This window comes from Panulirus ornatus, chromosome 71 (genome assembly GCF_036320965.1).
Source record: "Panulirus ornatus isolate Po-2019 chromosome 71, ASM3632096v1, whole genome shotgun sequence".
Classification (NCBI taxonomy): Eukaryota; Metazoa; Arthropoda; class Malacostraca; order Decapoda; family Palinuridae; genus Panulirus; species Panulirus ornatus.
Window position 1 is genome coordinate 14,231,281 of NC_092294.1, and position 24,402 is coordinate 14,255,682.

Here is a 24,402-nt window from a genome sequence, read left to right on the forward strand (position 1 = left end):
CCTCTCATCATTCTAATCCTCTGCCAGGCCTTCCCTTCCTCCACTTCCATACACTGGACTGCCCTCCTCTCCAACAAGCTCCATCCTTTGCAGTGCGCTTCCCTTTCCCTTGCACAGCACTCCACTCCCCAGACTCCCACTTAACTCCTTTAATTCCTTAAACCTCTTCACCAACCTTTGAAGACTTTGCTTGCACACACCTGTTTGCTCAGTGATATATTTCAAATTATGCTCTGCTTTGTATAAAGCTATCACTGCTACAATGTCCTCCTTCACTGTAACTCTCCTGGGCATGATGGGTTGGCACAAGAGCTAGGAACCTGTGGACAAACATGGATGAAAAATACTCAATATGCTGAGACAAACAAAACACACAAGCCTCATGACTGCTAGAAACACACACAGATGGTCATGATTCATTATTACATTATTACCAAACATATGATTAGGACTCACATGAATCAGCCACCAGCGCTGTATCATCAGCGAACAACAACTGACTCACTTCCCAAGCTCTCTCATCCACAACAGACTGCATACTTGCCCCTCTTTCCAAAACTCTTGCATTCACCTCCCTAACAACCCCATCCATAAACAAATTAAACAACCATGGAGACATCACACACCCCTGCCGCAAACCTACATTCACTGAGAACCAATCACTTTCCTCTCTTCCTACACGTACAAATGCCTTACATCCTTGATAAAAACTTTTCACTGCTTCTAACAACTTGCCTCCCACACCATATATTCTTAGTACCTTCCACAGAGCATCTCTATCAACTCTATCATATGCCTTCTCCAGATCCATAAATGCTACATACAAATCCATTTGCTTTTCTAAGTATCACTCACATACATTCTTCAAAGCAAACACCTGATCCACACATCCTCTACCACTTCTCAAACCACACTGCTCTTCCCCAATCTGATGCTCTGTGCATGCCTTCACCATCTCAATCAATACCCTCCCATATAATTTCCCAGGAATACTCAACAAACTTATACCTCTGTAATTTGAGCACTCACCTTTGTCCCCTTTGCCTTTGTACAATGGCACTATGCGTTAGCGAGGTAGCGCAAGGAAACAGATGAAAGAATGGCCCAACCATCCACATCCACACACTCACATATACATACCTATACATCTCAACATATACATATATATATACACACAGACATATACATATATACACATGTACATAATTCATAGTCTGCCCTTATTCATTCCCATCGCCACCCCGCCGCACATGAAATGACAACCCCCTCCCCCGCATGTATGAGAGGTAGCCCTAGGAAAAGACAACAAAGGCCACATTCATTCACACTCAGTCTCTAGCTGTCATGTATAATGCACCGAAACCACAGCTCCCTTTCCACATCCAGGCCCCATAAGACTTTCCATGGTTTACCCTAGACGCTTCACATGCCCTGGTTCAATCCATTGACAGCACGTCGACCCCGGTATACCACATCGTTCCAATTCACTCTATTCCTTGCAAGCCTTTCACCCTCCTGCATGTTCAGGCTCCGATCACTCAGAATCTTTTTCACTCCACCTTTCCAACTCCAATTTGGTCTCCTACTTCTCCTCGTTCCCTCCACCTCTGACACATATATCCTCTTTCTCAATCTTTCCTCACTCATTCTCTCCATGTGACCAAACCATTTCAAAACACCCTCCTCTGCTCTCTCAACAACACTCTTTTTATTACCACACATCTCTCTTACCCTTTCTTTACTTACTCGATCAAACCACCTCACACCACTTGTTGTCCTCAAACATCTCATTTCCAGCACATCCACCCTCCTCCGCACAACTCTATCTATAGCCCACGCCTCGCAACCATATAACAATGTTGGAACCACTATTCCTTCAAACATACCCATTTTTGCTTTCCAAGATAACGTTCTCGACTTCCACACGTTTTTCAACGCTTCCAGAACTTTTGCCCCCTCCCCAACCTATGATTCACTTCCGCTTCCATGGTTCCATCCACTGCCAAATCCACTCCCAGATATCTAAATCACTTCACTTCCTCCAGTTTTCTCTATTCAAACTTACCTCCCAATTGACTTGTCCCTCAACCTTACTGTACCTAATAACCTTACTCTTATTTACATTTACTCTCAGCTTTCTTCTTTCACACTTTACCAAACTCAGTCACCAGCTTCTGCAGTTTTCACTCAAATCGGCCACCAGCACTGTATCATCAGCGAACAACAACTGACTCACTTCCCAAGCTCTCTCATCCACAACAGACTGCATACTTGCCCCTCTTTCCAAAACTCTTGCATTCACCTCCCTAACAACCCCATCTATAAACAAATTAAACAACCATGGAGACATCACACACCCCTGCCACAAACCAACATTCACTGAGAACCACTTTCTCTCTTCCTACACTTACACATGTCTTACATCCTCGATAAAAACTTTTCATTGCTTCTAACAACTTACCTCCCACACCATATATTCTTAATACCTTCCACAGAGCATCTCTATCAACTCTATCATATGCCTTCTCCAGATCCATAAATGCTACATACAAATCCATTTGCTTTTCTAAGTATTTCTCACATACATTTTTCAAAGCAAACACCTGATCCACACATCCTCTACCACTTCTCAAACCACACTGTTCTTCCCCAATCTGATGCTCTGTACATGCTTTCACCCTCTCAATCAATACCCTCCCATATAATTTCCGAGGAATACTCAACAAACTTATACCTCTGTAATTTGAGCACTCACTCTTATCCCCTTTGCCTTTGTACAATGGCACTATGCAAGCATTCCGCCAGTCCTCAGGCACTTCACCATGAACCCTACATACATTGAATATCCTCACCAACCAGTCAATAACACAGTCACCCCTTTTTTAATAATTCCACTGCAATACCATCCAAAACCGCCACCTTGCTGGCTTTTGCCTTCCAGAAAGCTTTCACTACTTCTCTGTTTACCAAATCATTCTCTCTGACCTCTCACTTTGCACGCCACCTCGACCAAAACACCCTATATCTGCCACTCTATCATCAATCACATCCAAGAAACCTTCAAAATACTCACTCCATCTCCTTCTCACTTCACCATTACTTGTTATTACCTCTTCATTAGCCCCCTTCATCAATGTTCCCATTTGTTCTCTTGTCTTACGCACTTTATTTACATCCTTCCAAAACCTCTTTTTATTCTCCCTAAAATTTAACGGTACTCTCTCACCCCAACTCTCATTTGCCCTCTTTTTCACCTCTTGCACCTTTCTCTTGACCTCCTGCCTCTTTCTTTTATACATCTCCCAGTCATTTGCACTATTTCCCTGCAAAAATCGTCCATATGCCTCTCTCTTCTCTTTCACTAACAATCTTACTTCTTCATCCCACCACTCACTACCCTTTCTAATCTGCCCATCTCCCACCTTTCTCATGCCACAGGCATCTTTTGTGCAAGCCATCACTGCTTACCTAAATACATCCCATTCCTCCCCCACTCCCCGTACATCCTTTGCTCTCACCTTTTTCCATTCTGCACTCAATCTCTCCCAGTACTTCCTCACACAAGTCTCCTTTCCAAGCTCACTTACTCTCACCATTCTTTTCATCCCAACATCCTCTCTTCTTTTCTGAGAACCTCAACAAATCTTCACCTTTGCCTCAAGATAATAATCAGACATCCCTCCAGTTGCCCTTCTCAGTATATTATCATCCAAAAGTCTCTCTTTCATGTGCCTATCAATTAACACGTGATCCAATAACGCTCCCTGGCCATCTCTCCTACTTACATATGTATACTTATGTATGTTTCTCTTTTTAAACCAGGTATTCCAATCACCAGTCCTTTTTTAGCACACAAATCTACAAGCTCTTCAACATTTCCACTTAGCCCATGTACACCAATTATTCCCTCAACACACCCACTCAGCTGCTCGCAAAACACTTGCCTCTCATGATCTTTCTTCTCATGACTAGGTGCATATTCACCAATAATAACCCATCTCTCTCCATCCACTTTCAGTTTTACCCATATCAATCTAGAGTTTACTTTCTTACAATCAATCACATACTCCCAAAACTCCTGCTTCAGGAGTAGTGCTACTTCTTTCTTGGTTCTTGTCCTCTCACCAACCTTGACTTTACTCCCATGGCATCCCAAACCACTCTTCCCCTTTACCCTTGAGCTTCATTTCACTCAAAGCCAAAACATCCAGGTTCCTTTCCTCAAACATACTTCCTATCTCTCCTTTTTACTCATCTTGGTTACATCCACACACATTTAGACACCCCCAATCTTAGCCTTCAAGGAGGATGAGCACTCCCCGCATAACTTCTGTTTCCCCTTTTAGAAAGTTAAAATACAAGGAGGGGAGGGTTTCTAGTCCCCACTTCTGTCCCCTTTAGTCGCCTTGTACGAAAAGCAGGGAATGCGTGGGAAATATTCTTTCTCCCCTATCCCCAGGGATAATAATAAAAAGATGTTCTGGAAGGAGGTAAATAGGGTGCGTAAGACAAGGGAGCAAATGGGAACTTCAGTGAAGGGCGTAAATGGGGAGGTGATAACAAGTAGTGGTGATGTGAGAAGGAGATGGAATGAGTATTTTGAAGGTTTGTTGAATGTGTCTGATGACAGAGTGGCAGATATAGGGTGTTTGGGTCGAGGTGGTGTGCAAAGTGAGAGGGTTAGGGAAAATGATTTGGTAAACAGAGAAGAGGTAGTAAAAGCTTTGCGGAAGATGAAAGCCGGCAAGGCAGCAGGTTTGGATGGTATTGCAGTGGAATTTATTAAAAAAGGGGGTGACTGTATTGTTGACTGGTTGGTAAGGTTATTTAATGTATGTATGACTCATGGTGAGGTGCCTGAGGATTGGCGGAATGCGTGCATAGTGCCATTGTACAAAGGCAAAGGGGATAAGAGTGAGTGCTCAAATTACAGAGGTATAAGTTTGTTGAGTATTCCTGGTAAATTATATGGGAGAGTATTGATTGAGAGGGTGAAGGCATGTACAGAGCATCAGATTGGGGAAGAGCAGTGTGGTTTCAGAAGTGGTAGAGGATGTGTGGATCAGGTGTTTGCTTTGAAGAATGTATGCGAGAAATACTTAGAACAGCAAATGGATTTGTATGTAGCATTTATGGATCTGGAGAAGGCATATGATAGAGTTGATAGAGATGCTCTGTGGAAGGTATTAAGAATATATGGTGTGGGAGGCAAGTTGTTAGAAGCAGTGAAAAGTTTTTATCGAGGATGTAAGGCATGTGTACGTGTAGGAAGAGAGGAAAGTGATTGGTTCTCAGTGAATGTAGGTTTGCGGCAGGGGTGTGTGATGTCTCCATGGTTGTTTAATTTGTTTATGGATGGGGTTGTTAGGGAGGTAAATGCAAGAGTCTTGGAAAGAGGGGCAAGTATGAAGTCTGTTGGGGATGAGAGAGCTTGGGAAGTGAGTCAGTTGTTGTTCGCTGATGATACAGCGCTGGTGGCGGATTCATGTGAGAAACTGCAGAAGCTGGTGACGGAGTTTGGTAAAGTGTGTGGAAGAAGAAAGTTAAGAGTAAATGTGAATAAGAGCCAGGTTATTAGGTACAGTAGGGTTGAGGGTCAAGTCAATTGGGAGGTGAGTTTGAATGGAGAAAAACTGGAGGAAGTGAAGTGTTTTAGATATCTGGGAGTGGATCTGTCAGCGGATGGAACCATGGAAGCGGAAGTGGATCATAGGGTGGGGGAGGGGGCGAAAATTTTGGGAGCCTTGAAAAATGTGTGGAAGTCGAGAACATTATCCCGGAAAGCAAAAATGGGTATGTTTGAAGGAATAGTAGTTCCAACAATGTTGTATGGTTGCGAGGCGTGGGCTATGGATAGAGTTGTGCGCAGGAGGATGGATGTGCTGGAAATGAGATGTTTGAGGACAATGTGTGGTGTGAGGTGGTTTGATCGAGTAAGTAACGTAAGGGTAAGAGAGATGTGTGGAAATAAAAAGAGCGTGGTTGAGAGAGCAGAAGAGGGTGTTTTGAAATGGTTTGGGCACATGGAGAGAATGAGTGAGGAAAGATTGACCAAGAGGATATATGTGTCGGAGGTGGAGGGAACGAGGAGAAGAGGGAGACCAAATTGGAGGTGGAAAGATGGAGTGAAAAGGATTTTCTGTGATCGGGGCCTGAACATGCAGGAGGGTGAAAGGAGGGCAAGGAATAGAGTGAATTGGAGCGATGTGGTATACAGGGGTTGACGTGCTGTCAGTGGATTGAATCAAGGCATGTGAAGCGTCCGGGGTAAACCATGGAAAGCTGTGTAGGTATGTATATTTGCGTGTGTGGACGTGTGTATGTACATGTGTATGGGGGGGGGGGGGGGTGGGGCCATTTCTTTCGTCTGTTTCCTTGCGCTACCTCGCAAACGCGGGAGACAGCGACAAAGTATAAAAAAAAAAATATATATATATATATATATATATATATATATATATATATATATATATATATATATATAGATATATATATATATATATATATATATATCCCTGGGGATAGGGGAGAAAGAATACTTCCCACGTATTCCCTGCGTGTCGTAGAAGGCGACTAAAAGGGGAGGGAGCGGGGGGCTGGAAATCCTCCCCTCTCAATTTTTTTTTAATTTTCCAAAAGAAGGAACAAAGAAGGGGGCCAGGTGAGGATATTCCCTCAATGGCCCAGTCCTCTGTTCTTAACGTTACCTCGCTAACGCGGGAAATGGCGAATAGTTTGAAAAAAAAAAAAAAAAAATATATATATATTATATATATATATATATATATATATATATATATATATATATATATATTATACATACCTATACATTTCAACGTATACATATATATACACACACAAACATATACACCAGCCTACATACACATGTATATACATCCACGGCGCGTGGCGGCGGAGGAGGAAAAGGCCACATGCCTTACATCCTCGATAAAAACTTTTCACTGCTTCTAACAACTTGCCTCCCACACCATATATTCTTAATACCTTCCACACAGCATCTCTATCAACTCTATCATATGCCTTCTCCAGATCCATAAATGCTACATACAAATCCATTTGCTTTTCTAAGTATTTCTCGCATACATTCTTCAAAGCAGACACCTGATCCACACATCCTCTACCACTTCTGAAACCACACTGCTCTTCCCCAATCTGATGCTCTGTACATGCCTTCACCCTCTCAATCAATACCCTCCCATATAATTTACCAGGAATACTCAACAAACTTATACCTCTGTAATTTGAGCACTCACTCTTATCCCCTTTGCCTTTGTACAATGGCACTATGCACGCATTCCGCCAATCCTCAGGCATCTCACCATGAGTCATACATACATTAAATAACCTTACCAACCAGTCAACAATACAGTCACCCCCTTTTTTAATAAATTCCACTGCAGTACCATCCAAACCTGCTGCCTTGCCAGCTTTTCATCTTCCGCAAAGCTTTTACTACCTCTTCTCTGTTTACCAAATCATTTTCCCTAACCCTCTCACTTTGCAAACCACCTCAACCAAAACACCCTATATCTGCCACTCTATCATCAAACACATTCAACAAACCTTCAAAATACTCACTCCATCTCCTTCTCACATCACCACTACTTGTTATCACCTCCCCATTTGTGCCCTTCACTGATGTTCCCATTTGCTCCCTTGTCTTATGCACTTTATTTACCTCCTTCCAGAACATCTTTTTATTCTCCCTAAAATTTAATGATACTCTCTCACCCCAACTCTCATTTGCCCTCTTTTTCACCTCTTGCACCTTTCTCTTGACCTCCTGTCTCTTTCTTTTATACATCTCCCACTCAGTTGCATTTTTTCCCTGCAAAAATCGTCCAAATGCCTCTCTCTTCTCTTTCACTAATAATCTTACTTCTTCATCCCACCACTCACTACCCTTTCTAATCAACCTACCTCCCACTCTTCTCATGCCACAAGCATCTTTTGCGCAATCCATCACTGATTCCCTAAATACATCCCATTCCTCCCCCACTCCCCTTACTTCCATTGTTCTCACCTTTTTCCATTCTGTACTCAGTCTCTCCTGGTACTTCCTCACACAAGTCTCCTTCCCAAGCTCACTTACTCTCACTACTCTCTTCAGCCCAACATTCTCTCTTCTTTTCTGAAAACCCATACAAATCTTCAACTTCGCCTCCACAAGATAATGATCAGACATCCCTCCAGTTGCACCTCTCAGCACATTAACATCCAAAAGTCTCTCTTTCGCGCGCCTATCAAATAACACGTAATCCAATAACGCTCTCTGGCCATCTCTCCTACTTCCATATGTATACTTATGTATATCTCTCTTTTTAAACCAGGTATTCCCAATCACCAGTCCTTTTTCAGCACATAAATCTACAAGCTCTTCACCATTTCCATTTACAACACTGAACACCCCATGTATACCAATCATTCCCTCAACTGCCACATTAATCACCTTTGCATTCAAATCACTCAACACTATAACCCGGTCTCGTGCATCAAAACCACTAACACACTCATTCAGCTGCTCCCAAAACACTTGCCTCTCATGATCTTTCTTCTCATGCCCAGATGCATATGCACCAATAATCACCCATCTCTCTCCATCAACTTTCAGTTTTACCCATATCAAAGATTTTGTGTGATCGGGGCCTGAACATGCAGGAGGGTGAAAGGAGGGCAAGGAAAAGAGTGAATTGGATCGATGTGGTATACCAGGGTTGACGTGCTGTCAGTGGATTGAATCAGGGCACGTGAAGCGTCTGGGGTAAACCATGGAAAGTTGTGTGGGGCCTGGATGTGGAAAGGGAGCTCTGGTTTTGGGCATTATTGCATGACAGCTAGAGACTGAGTGTGAACGAATGGGGCCTTTGTTGTCTTTTCCTAGTGCTACCTCGCACACATGAGGGGGGAGGGGGATGGTATTCCATGTGTGGCGAGGTGGTGATGGGAATGAATAAAGGCAGACAGTGTGAATTGTGTGCATGGGTATATATGTATGTGTCTGTGTGTGTATATATGTGTACACTGAGATGTATAGGTATGTATATTTGCGTGTGTGGACGTGTATGAATATACAAGTGTATGGGGGTGGGTTGGGCCATTTCTTTCGTCTGTTTCCTTGCGCTACCTCACAAACGTGGGAGACAGCGACAAAGCAAAATAAATAAATGAAGGGGAAGTAAATGTTTATAGTTGTGTTACTGGAGTGATAGTTTTCATACATGGTGCTTTGACAAGAAAATAGTGAAATTGGAAAAAATGTAGCTTAGACATTGAAGCTTATTGATACAGTGGTTAAATTGATGAGAACTACTATTGACGTTTGTGTAAATAAATTAAACATTTCCTTTCCATAGCCAGAGGTTGAACCATTATGTGACATTCATTTTTTCATTTCATTTCAAGCTAGAAGTTTCAGTTTTCTAAATTGTTTCTTACATTTTTCACATGTATATATATGTATGTGTGTGTGTGTATGTGTGCGTGTGTGTGTGTATGTGTGTGTATGTGTATATATGTATGTATATTATCCCTGGGGATAGGGGTGAAAGAATACTTCCCACGCATTCCTCGCGTGTCGTTGAAAGCGACTAGAGGGGACGGGAGCGGGGGCCAGAAATTCTCCCCTCCTTGTATTTTTTTAACTTTCTAAAATGGGAAACAGAAGAAGGAGTCACGCGGGGAGTGCTCATCCTCCTCGAAGGCTCAGATTGGGGTGCCTAAATGTGTGTGGATGTAACCAAGATGTGAAAAAAGGAGAGATAGGTAGTATGTTTAAGGAAAGGAACCTGGATGTTTTGGCTCTGAGTGAAACGAAGCTCAAGGGTAAAGGGGAAGAGTGGTTTGGGAATGTCTTGGGAGTAAAGTCAGGGCTTAGTGAGAGGACAAGAGCAAGGGAAGGAGTAGCAGTACTCCTGAAACAGGAGTTGTGGAAGTATGTGATAGAATGTAAGAAAGTAAATTCTCGATTAATATGGGTAAAACTGAAAGTTGATGGAGAGAGATGGGTGATTATTGGTGCATATGCACCTGGGCATGAGAAGAAAGATCATGAGAGGCAAGTGTTTTGGGAGCAGCTGAATGAGTGTGTTAGTGGTTTTGATGCACGAGACCGGGTTATAGTGTTGGGTGATTTGAATGCAAAGGTGAGTAATGTGGCAGTTGAGGGAATAATTGGTATACATGGGGTGTTCAGTGTTGTAAATGGAAATGGTGAAGAGCTTGTAGATTTATGTGCTGAAAAAGGACTGATGATTGGGAATACCTGGTTTAAAAAGCGAGATATACATAAGTATACTTATGTAAGTAGGAGAGATGGCCAGAGAGCGTTATTGGATTACGTGTTAATTGACAGGCGCGTGAAAGAGAGACTTTTGGATGTTAATGTGCTGAGAGGTGCAACTGGAGGGATGTCTGATCATTATCTTGTGGAGGCTAAGGTGAAGATTTGTATGGGTTTTCAGAAAAGAAGAGTGAATGTTGGGGTGAAGAGGGTGGTGAGAGTAAGTGAGCTTGGGAAGGAGACTTGTGTGAGGAAGTACCAGGAGAGACTGAGTACAGAATGGAAAAAGGTGAGAACAATGGAAGTAAGGGGAGTGGGGGAGGAATGGGATGTATTTAGGGAATCAGTGATGGATTGCGCAAAAGATGCTTGTGGCATGAGAAGAGTGGGAGGTGGGTTGATTAGAAAGGGTAGTGAGTGGTGGGATGAAGGAGTAAGAGTATTAGTGAAAGAGAAGAGAGAGGCATTTGGACGATTTTTGCAGGGAAAAAAATGCAATTGAGTGGGAGACGTATAAAAGAAAGAGACAGGAGGTCAAGAGAAAGGTGCAAGAGGTGAAAAAAAGGGCAAATGAGAGTTGGGGTGAGAGAGTATCATTAAATTTTAGGGAGAATAAAAAGATGTTCTGGAAGGAGGTAAATAAAGTGCGTAAGACAAGGGAGCAAATGGGAACTTCAGTGAAGGGCGCAAATGGGGAGGTGATAACAAGTAGTGGTGATGTGAGAAGGAGATGGAGTGAGTATTTTGAAGGTTTGTTGAATGTGTTTGATGATAGAGTGGCAGATATAGGGTGTTTTGGTCGAGGTGGTGTGCAAAGTGCGAGGGTTAGGGAAAATGAGTTGGTAAACAAAGGCAAAGGGGATAAGAGTGAGTGCTCAAATTACAGAGGTATAAGTTTGTTGAGTATTCCTGGCAAATTATATGGGAGGGTATTGATTGAGAGGGTGAAGGCATGTACAGAGCATCAGATTGGGGAAGAGCAGTGTGGTTTCAGAAGTGGTAGAGGATGTGTGGATCAGGTGTTTGCTTTGAAGAATGTATGTGAGAAATACTTAGAAAAGCAAATGGATTTGTATGTAGCATTTATGGATCTGGAGAAGGCATATGATAGAGTTGATAGAGATGCTCTGTGGAAGGTATTAAGAATATATGGTGTGGGAGGCAAGTTGTTAGAAGCAGTGAAAAGTTTTTATCGAGGATGTAAGGCATGTGTACGTGTAGGAAGAGAGGGAAGTGATTGGTTCTCAGTGAATGTAGGTTTGCGGCAGGGGTGTGTGATGTCTCCATGGTTGTTTAATTTGTTTATGGATGGGGTTGTTAGGGAGGTGAATGCAAGAGTTTTGGAAAGAGGGGCAAGTATGAAGTCTGTTGGGGATGAGAGAGCTTGGGAAGTGAGTCAGTTGTTGTTTCGCTGATGATACAGCGCTGGTGGCTGATTCATGTGAGAAACTGCAGAAGCTGGTGACTGAGTTTGGTAAAGTGTGTGAAAGAAGAAAGTTAAGAGTAAATATGAATAAGAGCAAGGTTACTAGGTACAGTAGGGTTGAGGGTCAAGTCAATTGGGAGGTGAGTTTGAATGGAGAAAAACTGGAGGAAGTGAAGTGTTTTAGATATCTGGGAGTGGATCTGGCAGCGGATGGAACCATGGAAGCGGAAGTGGATCATAGGGTGGGGGAGGGGGCGAAAATTCTGGGAGCCTTGAAGAATGTGTGGAAGTCGAGAACATTATCTCGGAAAGCAAAAATGGGTATGTTTGAAGGAATAGTGGTTCCAACAATGTTGTATGGTTGCGAAGCGTGGGCTATGGATAGAGTGGTGCGCAGGAGGATGGATGTGCTGGAAATGAGATGTTTGAGGACAGTGTGTTGGTGTGAGGTGGTTTGATCAAGTAAGTAACGTAAGGGTAAGAGAGATGTGTGGAAATAAAAAGAGCGTGGCTGAGAGAGCAGAAGAGGGTGTTTTGAAATGGTTTGGGCACATGGAGAGAATGAGTGAGGAAAGATTGACCAAGAGGATATATGTGTCGGAGGTGGAGGGAACGAGGAGAAGAGGGAGACCAAATTGGAGGTGGAAAGATGGAGTGAAGAAGATTTTGTGTGATCGGGGCCTGAACATGCAGGAGGGTGAAAGGAGGGCAAGGAATAGAGTGAATTGGAGCGATGTGGTATACCAGGGTTGATGTGCTGTCGGTGGATTGAATCAGGGCATGTGAAGCGTCTGGGGTAAACCATGGAAAGCTGTGTAGGTATGTATATTTGCGTGTGTGGACGTATGTATATACATGTGTATGGGGGTGGGTTGGGCCATTTCTTTCGTCTGTTTCCTTGCGCTACCTCGCAAATGCGGGAGACAGCGACAAAGAAAAAAAAAAAAAAGAAAAAAAAAAAAAACAGAGAAGAGGTAGTAAAAGCTTTGCGGAAGATGAAAGCCGGCAAGGCAGCAGGTTTGGACGGTATTGCAGTGGAATTTATTAAGAAAGGGGGTGACTGTATTGTTGACTGGTTGGTAAGGTTATTTAATGTATGTATGACTCATGGTGAGGTGCCTGAGGATTGGCGGAATGCATGCATAGTGCCATTGTACAAAGGCAAAGGGGATAAGAGTGAGTGCTCAAATTACAGAGGTATAAGTTTGTTGAGTATTCCTGGCAAATTATATGGGAGGGTATTGATTGAGAGGGTGAAGGCATGTACAGAGCATCAGACTGGGGAAGAGCAGTGTGGTTTCAGAAGTGGTAGAGGATGTGTGGATCAGGTGTTTGCTTTGAAGAATGTATGTGAGAAATACTTAGAAAAGCAAATGGATTTGTATGTAGCATTTATGGATCTGGAGAAGGCATATGATAGAGTTGATAGAGATGCTCTGTGGAAGGTATTAAGAATATATGGTGTGGGAGGCAAGTTGTTAGAAGCAGTGAAAAGTTTTTATCGAGGATGTAAGGCATGTGTACGTGTAGGAAGAGAGGGAAGTGATTGGTTCTCAGTGAATGTAGGTTTGCGGCAGGGGTGTGTGATGTCTCCATGGTTGTTTAATTTGTTTATGGATGGGGTTGTTAGGGAGGTGAATGCAAGAGTTTTGGAAAGAGGGGCAAGTATGAAGTCTGTTGGGGATGAGAGAACTTGGGAAGTGAGTCAGTTGTTGTTTGCTGATGATACAGCGCTGGTGGCTGATTCATGTGAGAAACTGCAGAAGCTGGTGACTGAGTTTGGTAAAGTGTGTGAAAGAAGAAAGTTAAGAGTAAATGTGAATAGGAGCAAGGTTATTAGGTACAGTAGGGTTGAGGGTCAATTCAATTGGGAGGTGAGTTTGAATGGAGAAAAACTGGAGGAAGTGAAGTGTTTTAGATATCTGGGAGTGGATCTGACAGCGGATGGAACCATGGAAGGGGAAGTGGATCATAGGGTGTGGGAGGGGGCGAAAATTCTGGGAGCCTTGAAGAATGTGTGGAAGTCGAGAACATTATCTCGGAAAGCAAAAATGGGTATGTTTGAAGGAATAGTGGTTCCAACAATGTTGTATGGTTGCGAGGCGTGGACTATGGATAGAGTTGTGCGCAGGAGGATGGATGTGCTGGAAATGAGATGTTTGAGGACAATGTGTGGTGTGAGGTGGTTTGATCGAGTAAGTAACGTAAGGGTAAGAGAGATGTGTGGAAATAAAAAGAGTGTGGTTGAGAGAGCAGAAGAGGGTGTTTTGAAATGGTTTGGTCACATGGAGAGAATGAGTGAGGAAAGATTGACCAAGAGGATATATGTGTCGGAGGTGGAGGGAACGAGGAGAAGAGGGAGAAAGATGGAGTGAAAAAGATTTTGTGTGATCGGGGCCTGAACATGCAGGAGGGTGAAAGGAGGGCAAGGAATAGAGTGAATTGGAGCGATGTGGTATACCGGGGTTGACGTGCTGTCAGTGGATTGAATCAAGGCATGTGAAGCGTCTGGGGTAAACCATGGAAAGCTGTGTAGGTATGTATATTTGCGTGTGTGGACGTATGTATATACATGTGTATGGGGGTGGGTTGGGCCATTTCTTTCGTCTGTTTCCTTGCGCTACCTCGCAAACGCGGGAGACAGCGACAAAGCAAAAAAAAAAAAAAAAAAAATATATATATATATATATATATATATATATATATATATATATATATATATATATATATATATATATATTTTTATATATATATATGGATCATAGGGTGGGGGAGGGGGCGAAAATTCTGGGAGCCTTGAAGAATGTGTGGAAGTCGAGAACATTATCTTGGAAAGCAAAAATGGGTATGTTTGAAGGAATAGTGGTTCCAACAATGTTGTATGGTTGCGAGGCGTGGACTATGGATAGAGTTGTGCGCAGGAGGATGGATGTGCTGGAAATGAGATGTTTGAGGACAATGTGTGGTGTGAGGTGGTTTGATCGAGTAAGTAACGTAAGGGTGAGAGAGATGTGTAGAAATAAAAAGAGCGTGGTTGAGAGAGCAGAAGAGGGTGTTTTGAAATGGTTTGGTCACATGGAGAGAATGAGTGAGGAAAGATTGACCAAGAGGATATATGTGTCGGAGGTGGAGGGAACGAGGAGAAGAGGGAGACCAAATTGGAGGTGGAAAGATGGAGTGAAAAAGATTTTGTGTGATCGGGGCCTGAACATGCAGGAGGGTGAAAGGAGGGCAAAGAATAGAGTGAATTGTAGCGATGTGGTATACCGGGGTTGACGTGCTGTCAGTGGATTGAATCAAGGCATGTGTATGGGGGTGGGTTGGGCCATTTCTTTCGTCTGTTTCCTTGCGCTACCTCGCAAACGCGGGAGACAGCGACAAAGCAAAAAAAAAAAAAAAAAAAAATATATATATATATATATATATATATATATATATATATATATATATATATATATATATTCTTATACTTTGTCACTGTCTCCCGGGTTAGAGAGGTAGCGCATGGAAACAGACGAAAGAATGGCCCAACCCACCAACATACACGTGTATACATAAATGCCCACACACACACACACATAGACATACCTATACATTTCAGTGTAGATATATATATATGCACACACAGATATATACATATATACACATGCACATATTCATACCAAGGAAAATAAAAGATATACACTTTAAATGTTTAAAGATTGGATTTGGGTAAAGTTCTCAGTATTATTAAGTAATCCTTTAAAGAACATGTACTCCACATATCTAATATTTTTTTCATTTTGTTTGAAATATAAACAGTGAATTCAGCTGTCTATTGAGATATAGGAATCAGACCCTGTGTGGGACAGATTTCATAAGCATCAGTTCGAGCGTTAAATCTGTGTATGCACCTGAACTCAACAGATGTGGAAAACTTGAAATAAGCGGGATTCAAATATTAAGATAAATGGCAATATTCATAGTATCTATGAAGAATATAAAGTAGAAGGCATTTATACTATTTACAAGCAATTTTTGTGTCATAATAGCTTCCATCATATCATGTAAATTTACACACCAAATAAACCTCTTGAAAATCTGAATAAGCACTTGTAAGCCATCTGCAGGGTCATTTTTTTTTGGATGTTCGAGACATTCATTTCATACTTGCAAGATTTCGACAAAAGTGTTACCAATGTATCATACAAGCTGCCAATTGTTGATAATGAGTAGTGTTCCCCTACGATTTCCCTGTACTTCAGAGCCCAGCCCACTTTAGGAAAATGTAAAAAATGGTTCGAGTGACGGTGCTACACATGAAATCACACACTCTCATTCAACTCTATACTTGGTAAGAACTCCATTGACACCAATTTGGTGATAATCTACAATTTATTAAAATAGCGTCCGTTTCCATGGCAATCATACACCGAATAACGATCCCTAATTTTTCATTCTCTCATGTTGATTAATCATTACTAAAACAACATGAATTAGTATTCAACGCGTAGTTGGGCTGATAAATTACTTAATTCCATACAAGACAAACTTAAGATACCCATTTTGTACATGGAGCGTCCCCCATTTCTACTCGTCTCTGTAGCGGTAAAAGGTTTCATAACATCTCAATATATATATTTTAATTAGTATTTTACGAGCTTTTACATCCATGAACTCCACATGTCTCCTACACACCCATGAGTACTATAGCCTGAGTCACTTGATAACGTAAAACACACACACACACACACACACACACCAACACGCTTTCCAACTACCATTGTGTCTCCTGTACACACACACGTTCCTAAACCACTGCAGACTTAAATCACCCTATTTACACATAGTTACGACGTACCACCCTTCATTAACTCACCAGTTAAGGGCACAGGGGCCTTCCAATAGGCCATTAATCGGGAATTTGTGGAGTTTTTTCCCTCACTGGGCGAGATGGGAGACGACGCCTGTTGTTTACTGTTACCTCCTATGGCCGGATATTGACAGTGAAGTGGAGGGATACGAGAGCAAATAATTAATATCTCCCGTTATTTTTAACGCCAATTTATCCATAAATTAAAGATTAAATGATTTAAGGGCGTGAAGTCATGTTTAAAGGGGTAAAGAGGTTGTTGTGGGGGGTAGTAACGGGTTTTTTTTTTGTTATCAGCTATGGCGGTGAAGTGCAAAGCTAAGGATGGCTTTAGGAAGCTATATTTTCTCTAAGGCTTTTGTGGGTCTTCAAAATAGACATTGGTCATTGTTTTAGTTGAGAAGAGTAGATTAATGCCAAGTTCTTGCAATGATATAAGCGTATAGTCTGTGCACTCAAACTTTATTTTTTCTACTTTTGTTTTGCTTGCCCTCTTAACTTTCTGAAACTTTTTTTTTCTCTTGTTTTCTTAACTTTCTTAAACACGAGGCAGCCACAGACTTCCTTTTTCTCCCCCCACGTCATCTCACCTCATCACCACATGACCCCTTGCCAAGCCTGCCAAATATCACTCAAGCTAATGTCCTTTGCCTCTGTCCATGGCTACCTAGCTCGCTCACTATCTATGGGCTACCTAGCTCGCTCACTGTCTGTGGGCTACCTAGCTCGCTCACTGTCTGTGGGCTGCCTAGCTCACTCACTGTCCATGGGCTACCTAGCTCACTCACTGTCTATGGGCTACCTAGCTCACTCACTGTCCATGGGCTGCCAAGCTCACTGTCCATGGGCTACCTAGCTCACTGTCCATGGGCTACCTAGCTCACTCACTGTCTATGGGCTACCTAGCTCATTCACTGTCCATGGGCTGCCTAGTTCACTACTGTCTATGGGCTACCTAGCTCACTCACTGTCTATGGGCTACCTAGCTCACTCACTGTCCATGGGCTACCTAGCTCACTGTCCATGGGCTACCTAGCTCACTCACTGTCCATGGGCTACCTAGCTCACTGTCCATGGGCTACCTAATTTACTGTCCATGGGCTACCTAGCTCACTCACTGTCCATGGGCTACCTAGCTCACCCACCGTCCATGGGCTACCTCACTTCATATATGGACCGCAGCCAACAAAGTCCTGTTCCTCTTAAGGTTAAACATGTTTTCCCATCTCTCTCTCTCTCGCTTGCACTAATTCAACAATCTCTCTCTCTCTCTCTCTCTCTCTCTCTCTCTCTCTCTCTCTCTCTCTCTCTCTCTCTCTCTCTCTCTCTCTCTCTCACCACTGTTGGTGCTCCATGTGTCACTTTTCTAACAGCCCCTTGAGTTGGTTCCATGCTTGGGGACTGATAGGTCTAATAGGAAAGGGGTCTTCCAATGGAGTTGGGGGTCAGGTTATTTATCTATTGGCATAAATATGGCAGTAGTTTGTTTTTCTTTTCTTTTTTTGACCAGCCAACCCGCCGAGCATCGAGTAAGGGTGTCATGGAATAATACTAAAGGTGGAGCCTTGAGTTTCCTGGGCCCCCAACCCCCCAAAAGCAACATCTCATTTCTCAAGGAATTGATAGAATCAAGTGAGTTCATAACCAAGTCAGTATGGTGACTGTGGGCGCCACTGGGTTACTGCAAACCTAATCAAAACCACACCGAAATTTATTTTTTTCTTCTCCCAAACGTTTGATTTCTCTGCCATTAAAACCATGAAACATCTTGATTGAAAGACTCTCCTATCGCCACCATAGACTCCATTAAACCCAGCTTATGTCGAAAATGATTAACCATTCATTAAGGCTGGATTATATTTAAAAAATATCACCCAATCAACTTGTTATAATCCGTTAAACCTAATAATATTAAGCTTTTTTTATATTCAATAGCAGACTGAAGTCGCTGCTTCGAACCTCAAAGAACCTGCTTCGTTCAAAAGCAACTGAGTTCTGTCTCATTGCAATGCATTACACTGCCTTAATGTACCAAAAAAAAGAGCATTTTCAATTTCGCTTTATTGTGGTCAAAGCAATGAAGAACATCATTATTATGTAGCCCATTCAACCCGGCTTGTGTGTTGCAAACAGCTACTTTCGTCACCCATTCAAACCCAGCCTTAAGTTTAAAAACAATTTAGATCAACATAAAAAAAGTATTTAGACGTGACTGAAAGTTAATTTTGTCTGAAATAATTAACCATCCCGTTTAACAGCCTATTTAACCCGGCTTGTATTAAAATCAAGTAATATCGCCATCCTATAACCCATTAGATTTAATATATATTTAAAACAATTGATATTGCCACCCCACAAGCCCCGTTAAACCCAATTGCGTGTATAGCAAACATCTTGCTACCATTTAGTCATTTAAAACCCACCACACAATGGCCATCTATCCCTGACAAAGCCTTTTTACATGCGGTGCATCTCCTTTGTATAATCATGGAGTCGCAGCCATTTTGAGCTACCCAGGCGCAGCCATTTACTTTCGCCGCGTCTCCCGTCGTTTGAATCCGACGCGGAGCGGCCATTTCTAAAGACGTGGGTAGGGGGAGGGGGAGCGAGAGCTCCAGCCATTTAAACTAGACTGGAAGACATTTAATTCTAACACGGCCGGCCATTTAAATTCTTTGACCAGACCCCGTCGCTTACGTTCATCCATTCCTAGCAGCCTTTGGCCGTTTAGATATATGAATCACAGCCGTTTAAAGTGCGTTTATCTATTGTCGGCGCGCTCCATATATCAGATATATCAAAATCACGTATATTTATATTCATAGTCAAATATTAATGTAAAACAAATAGTTAAACGAGAGTAATGCAGTATATATATTCCCCCATATACATCTGAACCCTTGTAAATGGAGTATAGAATATACAAATTTCCCGTCTCAATGTCGTCATTAATTACAGAATATATAATTTCCATCCCGTCTCACCGTATCCACAACTGTCGAGGAAAAAAGGGGGAGAGGAAAAAAAAAAGACGGGTGTGTACGGTTAGGCATAGGTCGTTGACACCACCCCCTTTCCCTTGGTAGGAAATGGCGTCGAGGTTCCGTAAGGTGCTGCCCCCACGCGGGGGCTGACCCAAACTACAAGTGTAAACAATACCTCTGTTGCCTTTTTAAATCTTCAAACTTTGTTTTCGCCGATAAATTGATGACTTGCGGTTATTTTAATAGAAAGATATCCTCTCTCTTTTTATGTATCATTTATGAATAAAGGTATGATGGTAAATAGGGAATGATAATTGTGATTAATATTTGTCGCTTTTCCTGTACATACCTGCCTAAATTTGAATTTGTTATGCATCATAATCTATAAGTAATGATAAGGGATAATGATATGCTATGGTTTTGGAATGTGATTATGAGCTAACAACAAATCTTGATAACTGGCTCATAGTTATGAGCGTACAAGTAAGAAACGTATTTTATATATGAGAGAATTTATGCTGCTAATCTCCAGGTTTTAAACCCATAAATACTTCATTTTCTCCTGTCAGATGGTCTTTCGTAACTACTTATGCTAACTATGAGCACAAAGGATTTTGCCTTGATGAAATAAATAGCAAAAATGGACAAGTTACCGCAGGGTAGCAGCTATTGAGTGTCTGGGGAGAATCATAGTTTGGCATCTATGTGCCCTGCTCCGTTTAAGGCTTTGGTAAGGGCAAGGTTAAGTAAGGGTGAGGCAAGGCCTAGGCCTATAGGGTGAAGCAAGGCCTATAGGGTGAAGCAAGACCTATAGGGTGAGGCAAGCTAAGCTAAAGTTACATAGGATTAGGGCATGTTAAGTTGCTAGGATTGTGGCACAACTCAGTGTGTGGCATGACCCAGATTGAAACAAGACACAGGGTGAGGCAAAACGCAGTACGAGTTTTAGTTACAGGGTGGGGCAATGTAATTTACGTGATGTAATCATTGACAGAGGTGTTTGGAAATTCACATTAATGCGGAACGTAACTTGTATGTATATATTAAATCATGATTTCGTACCCCTCCCCACATATGAGTGAAATCCTTATGGTGAATTTCATACATTTCCATCCATATGGGGTCATTTTTAGGTTCTCTCATAGATTTCTGACCCTCATACTTCCTCATCAGACCCTATTTAGATATCTTATAGATTTCTGACCCCTCATGCTTCCTCATGGACAATCTCTCTCTCTCTCTCTCTCTCTCTCTCTCTCTCTCTCTCTCTCTCTCTCTCTCTCTCTCTCTCTCTCTCTCTCTCTCTCATACACTTACACACACACACGCTTAACTCTCTCTCTCTCTCTCTCTCTCTCTCTCTCTCTCTCTCTCTCTCTCTCTCTCTCTCTCTCTCACATACACTTACACACACACACACGCTTAACTCTCTCTCTCTCTCTCTCTCTCTCTCTCTCTCTCTCTCTCTCTCTCTCTCTCTCTCTCTCTCTCACACACACACACATCTCATCTTCCACCATCTCAAACCACCCCACATTTCAGCCCCTGCTCCCGCTACCCATATTAATACCGCCACAGAAAGGACCCAGGCGGAGTGAGACGCTAGGAATGCACTGCAATATATGCCTTCCCTTCTGAGTAGGGGTCATGCATTTGGCCATTCATGGCACTTGTGAATGCCACAACCAAAAAATACAACTTACAATACGCTAATGGAACGACACATACAACTCTCATGATTTCTATAACAACAAGAAGTCTATATGAATTCGTTCAAATCTTTTTTTCTTTTTTTTCTTAAATTCTCAGTTTTGGTGTAAATGCGGAATTGACAAAAAACAATAGCGTGATGTAAGATGAGTAAGCTGATGTTGCTGTGGGTGTCAGGGATTTGGCACAAAGTTTGAAGTCTGGGAATTGCCACAAACTTTGAAGTTTAGGAATTTGGCACAAAGTTTGAAGCGTGGAATTGGCCACAAGCTTTGAAGTCTGGGAATTTGGCACAAAGTTTGAAGTCTGAGAATTTGCCACGAAATTAGAGGTCTGGGAATTTGGCACGTTTGAAGTCTGGGAGTTTGCCACAAATGTGACGTCCGGAATTAGCCACAAGTTTGAAGTCTGGGTATTTGTCACAAAGTTTGAAGTCTGGTAATTTGCCACAAAGTTTGAAGTCTGGAATTTTCCACAAAGTGTGAAGGCTGGGAATTTGCCACAAGTTTGAAGCCTGGAATTGGTCACAAGTTTGAATTCTGGGAGTTTGCCACAAGTTTGAAGTCTGGGAATTTGCCACAAGTTTGAAGTCTAGAATTTGCCTTAAAGTTTGAAGTCTAGGAATTTGCCACAAGTTTGAAGTCTGGGAACTTGCCACAAAGTTTGAAGTCTGGGAATTTCCTACGTTTGAAGCCTGGAATTGGCCACAAGTTTGAAATCTGGGAATTTGCCAAAAAGTTTGAAGTCTGGGAATTTGCCACAAAGTTTGAAGTCTGAGAATTTGCTACAAAGTTTCAAGTCTGTAAATGGCCACAAGTTTGAATCCTGGAATTTGCCACAAGTTTGAAGTCTGGGAATTTGCCACAAGTTTGAAGTCTGGGAATTTGCCACAAAGTTTGAAGTCTGGGAATTTGCCACAAAGTTTGAAGTCTGGGAATTTGCCACAAAGTTTGAAGTCTGGGAATTTGCTACAAAGTTTGAAGTCTGTAATTGGCCACATGTTTGAATCCTGGAATTTGCCACAGAGTTTGAAGTCTGGGATTTACCTTAAGTCTGAAATCTGGGACTTTGTCACAAAGTTTGAAGTCTGGAATTTGCCACAAAGTGTGAAGGCTGGGAATTTGCCACAAGTTTGAAGCCTGGAATTGGTCACAAGTTTGAATTCTGGGAGTTTGCCATAAAGTTTGAAGTCTTGGAATTTGCCACAAAGTTTGAGAATTTGCTACAAAGTTTGAAGTCTGTAATTGGCCACAAGTTTGAATCCTGGAATTTGCCACAAGTTTGAAGTCTGGGAATTTGCCACAGTTTGAAGTCAGGGAATTTGCCACAAAGTTTGAAGTCAGGGAATTTGCCACAAAATTTGAAGTCTGGGAATTTGCCACAAAGTTTGAAGTCAGGGAATTTGCCACAAAGTTTGAAGTCAGGGAATTTGCCACAAAGTTTGAAGTCAGGGAATTTGCCACAAAATTTGAAGTCTGGGAATTTGCCACAAGTTTGAAGTCTGGAATTTGCTACAAAGTTTGAAGTCCAGGAATTATCACAAGTTTGAAGTCTGGGAATTTGCTACAAATTTGAAGTCTGGAATTTGCTACAAATTTTAAAGTCCAGGAATTATCACAAGTTTGAAGTCTGGAAATTTGCCACAAAGTTTGAAGTCTGGAAATTTGCCACAAGTTTGAAGGCTGGTGGTCTCTTCTTGCCTCCTTGTCCTCCTCTATTGACGAATTGCGGTACATTGGATAACCTCCCATGTCAACTCATTTGCATTACACCTTAAATAAATCCCCAATCAATATCGGTGACGTAAGTTCCCTATCACTTATTCAAGATTACCTTTATCGATAACATCCATCATTCTTCTTCCCTGTAAGCCACTCTTATCACAATCTCAACATTATCATTACATGGAGATTTCGTTAGGTTATCTATCATCCACCCTACAACCATCTTATCTCCTAACATCTTTTTCAGAGCCACTTGCTCAACCCACAACTTACCCTCACACAGACACCATTTTTTTTTTTTTTTTTGCTTTGTCGCTGTCTCCCGCGCTTGCGAGGTAGCGCAAGGAAACAGATGAAAGAAATGGCCCAACCCACCCCCATACACATGTATATACATACGTCCACACACGCAAATATACATACCTACACAGCTTTCCATGGTTTACCCCAGACGCTTCACATGCCTTGATTCAATCCACTGACAGCACGTCAACCCCGGTACACTACATCGCTCCAATTCACTCTATTCCTTGCCCTCCTTTCACCCTCCTGCATGTTCAGGCCCCGATCACACAAAATCTTTTTCACTCCATCTTTCCACCTCCAATTTGGTCTCCCTCTTCTCCTCGTTCCCTCCACCTCCGACACATATATCCTCTTGGTCAATCTTTCCTCACTCATTCTCTCCATGTGCCCAAACCATTTCAAAACACCCTCTTCTGCTCTCTCAACCACGCTCTTTTTATTTCCACACATCTCTCTTACCCTTACGTTACTTACTCGATCAAACCACCTCACACCACACATTGTCCTCAAACATCTCATTTCCAGCACATCCATCCTCCTGCGCACAACTCTATCCATAGCCCACGCCTCGCAACCATACAACATTGTTGGAACCACCATTCCTTCAAACATACCCATTTTTGCTTTCCGAGATAATGTTCTCGACTTCCACACATTCTTCAAGGCTCCTAGAATTTTCGCCCCCTCCCCCACCCTATGATCCACTTCTGCTTCCATGGTTCCATCTGCTGCCAGATCCACTCCCAGATATCTAAAACACTTCACTTCCTCCAGTTTTTCTCCATTCAAACTCACCTCCCAATTGACTTGACCCTCAACCCTACTGTACCTAATAACCTTGCTCTTATTCACATTTACTCTTAACTTTCTTCTTTCACACACTTTACCAAACTCAGTCACCAGCTTCTGCAGTTTCTCACATGAATCAGCCACCAGCGCTGTATCATCAGCGAACAACAACTGACTCACTTCCCAAGCTCTCTCATCCCCAACAGACTTCATACTTGCCCCTCTTTCCAAAACTCTTGCATTCACCTCCCTAACAACCCCATCCATAAACAAATTAAACAACCATGGAGACATCACACACCCCTGCTGCA

The 24,402-nt window shown here is 42.3% G+C and overlaps 1 long non-coding RNA gene across 1 annotated transcript in view; it reads right to left on the reverse strand.

Moving 5' to 3' along the window:
* The window catches only part of LOC139747977 (uncharacterized), a 29,493-nt gene extending 12,776 nt beyond the window's left edge, over window positions 1-16,717 (reverse strand). The window contains exons 1-2 of the long non-coding RNA XR_011712498.1: window positions 16,585-16,717; window positions 201-320 (exon numbers count right to left, since the gene is read on the reverse strand). This is a non-coding gene — a long non-coding RNA (uncharacterized lncRNA). The remainder of the gene's footprint in view (window positions 1-200; window positions 321-16,584) is intronic.
* Between the last annotated feature and the right edge of the window lie 7,685 nt (window positions 16,718-24,402).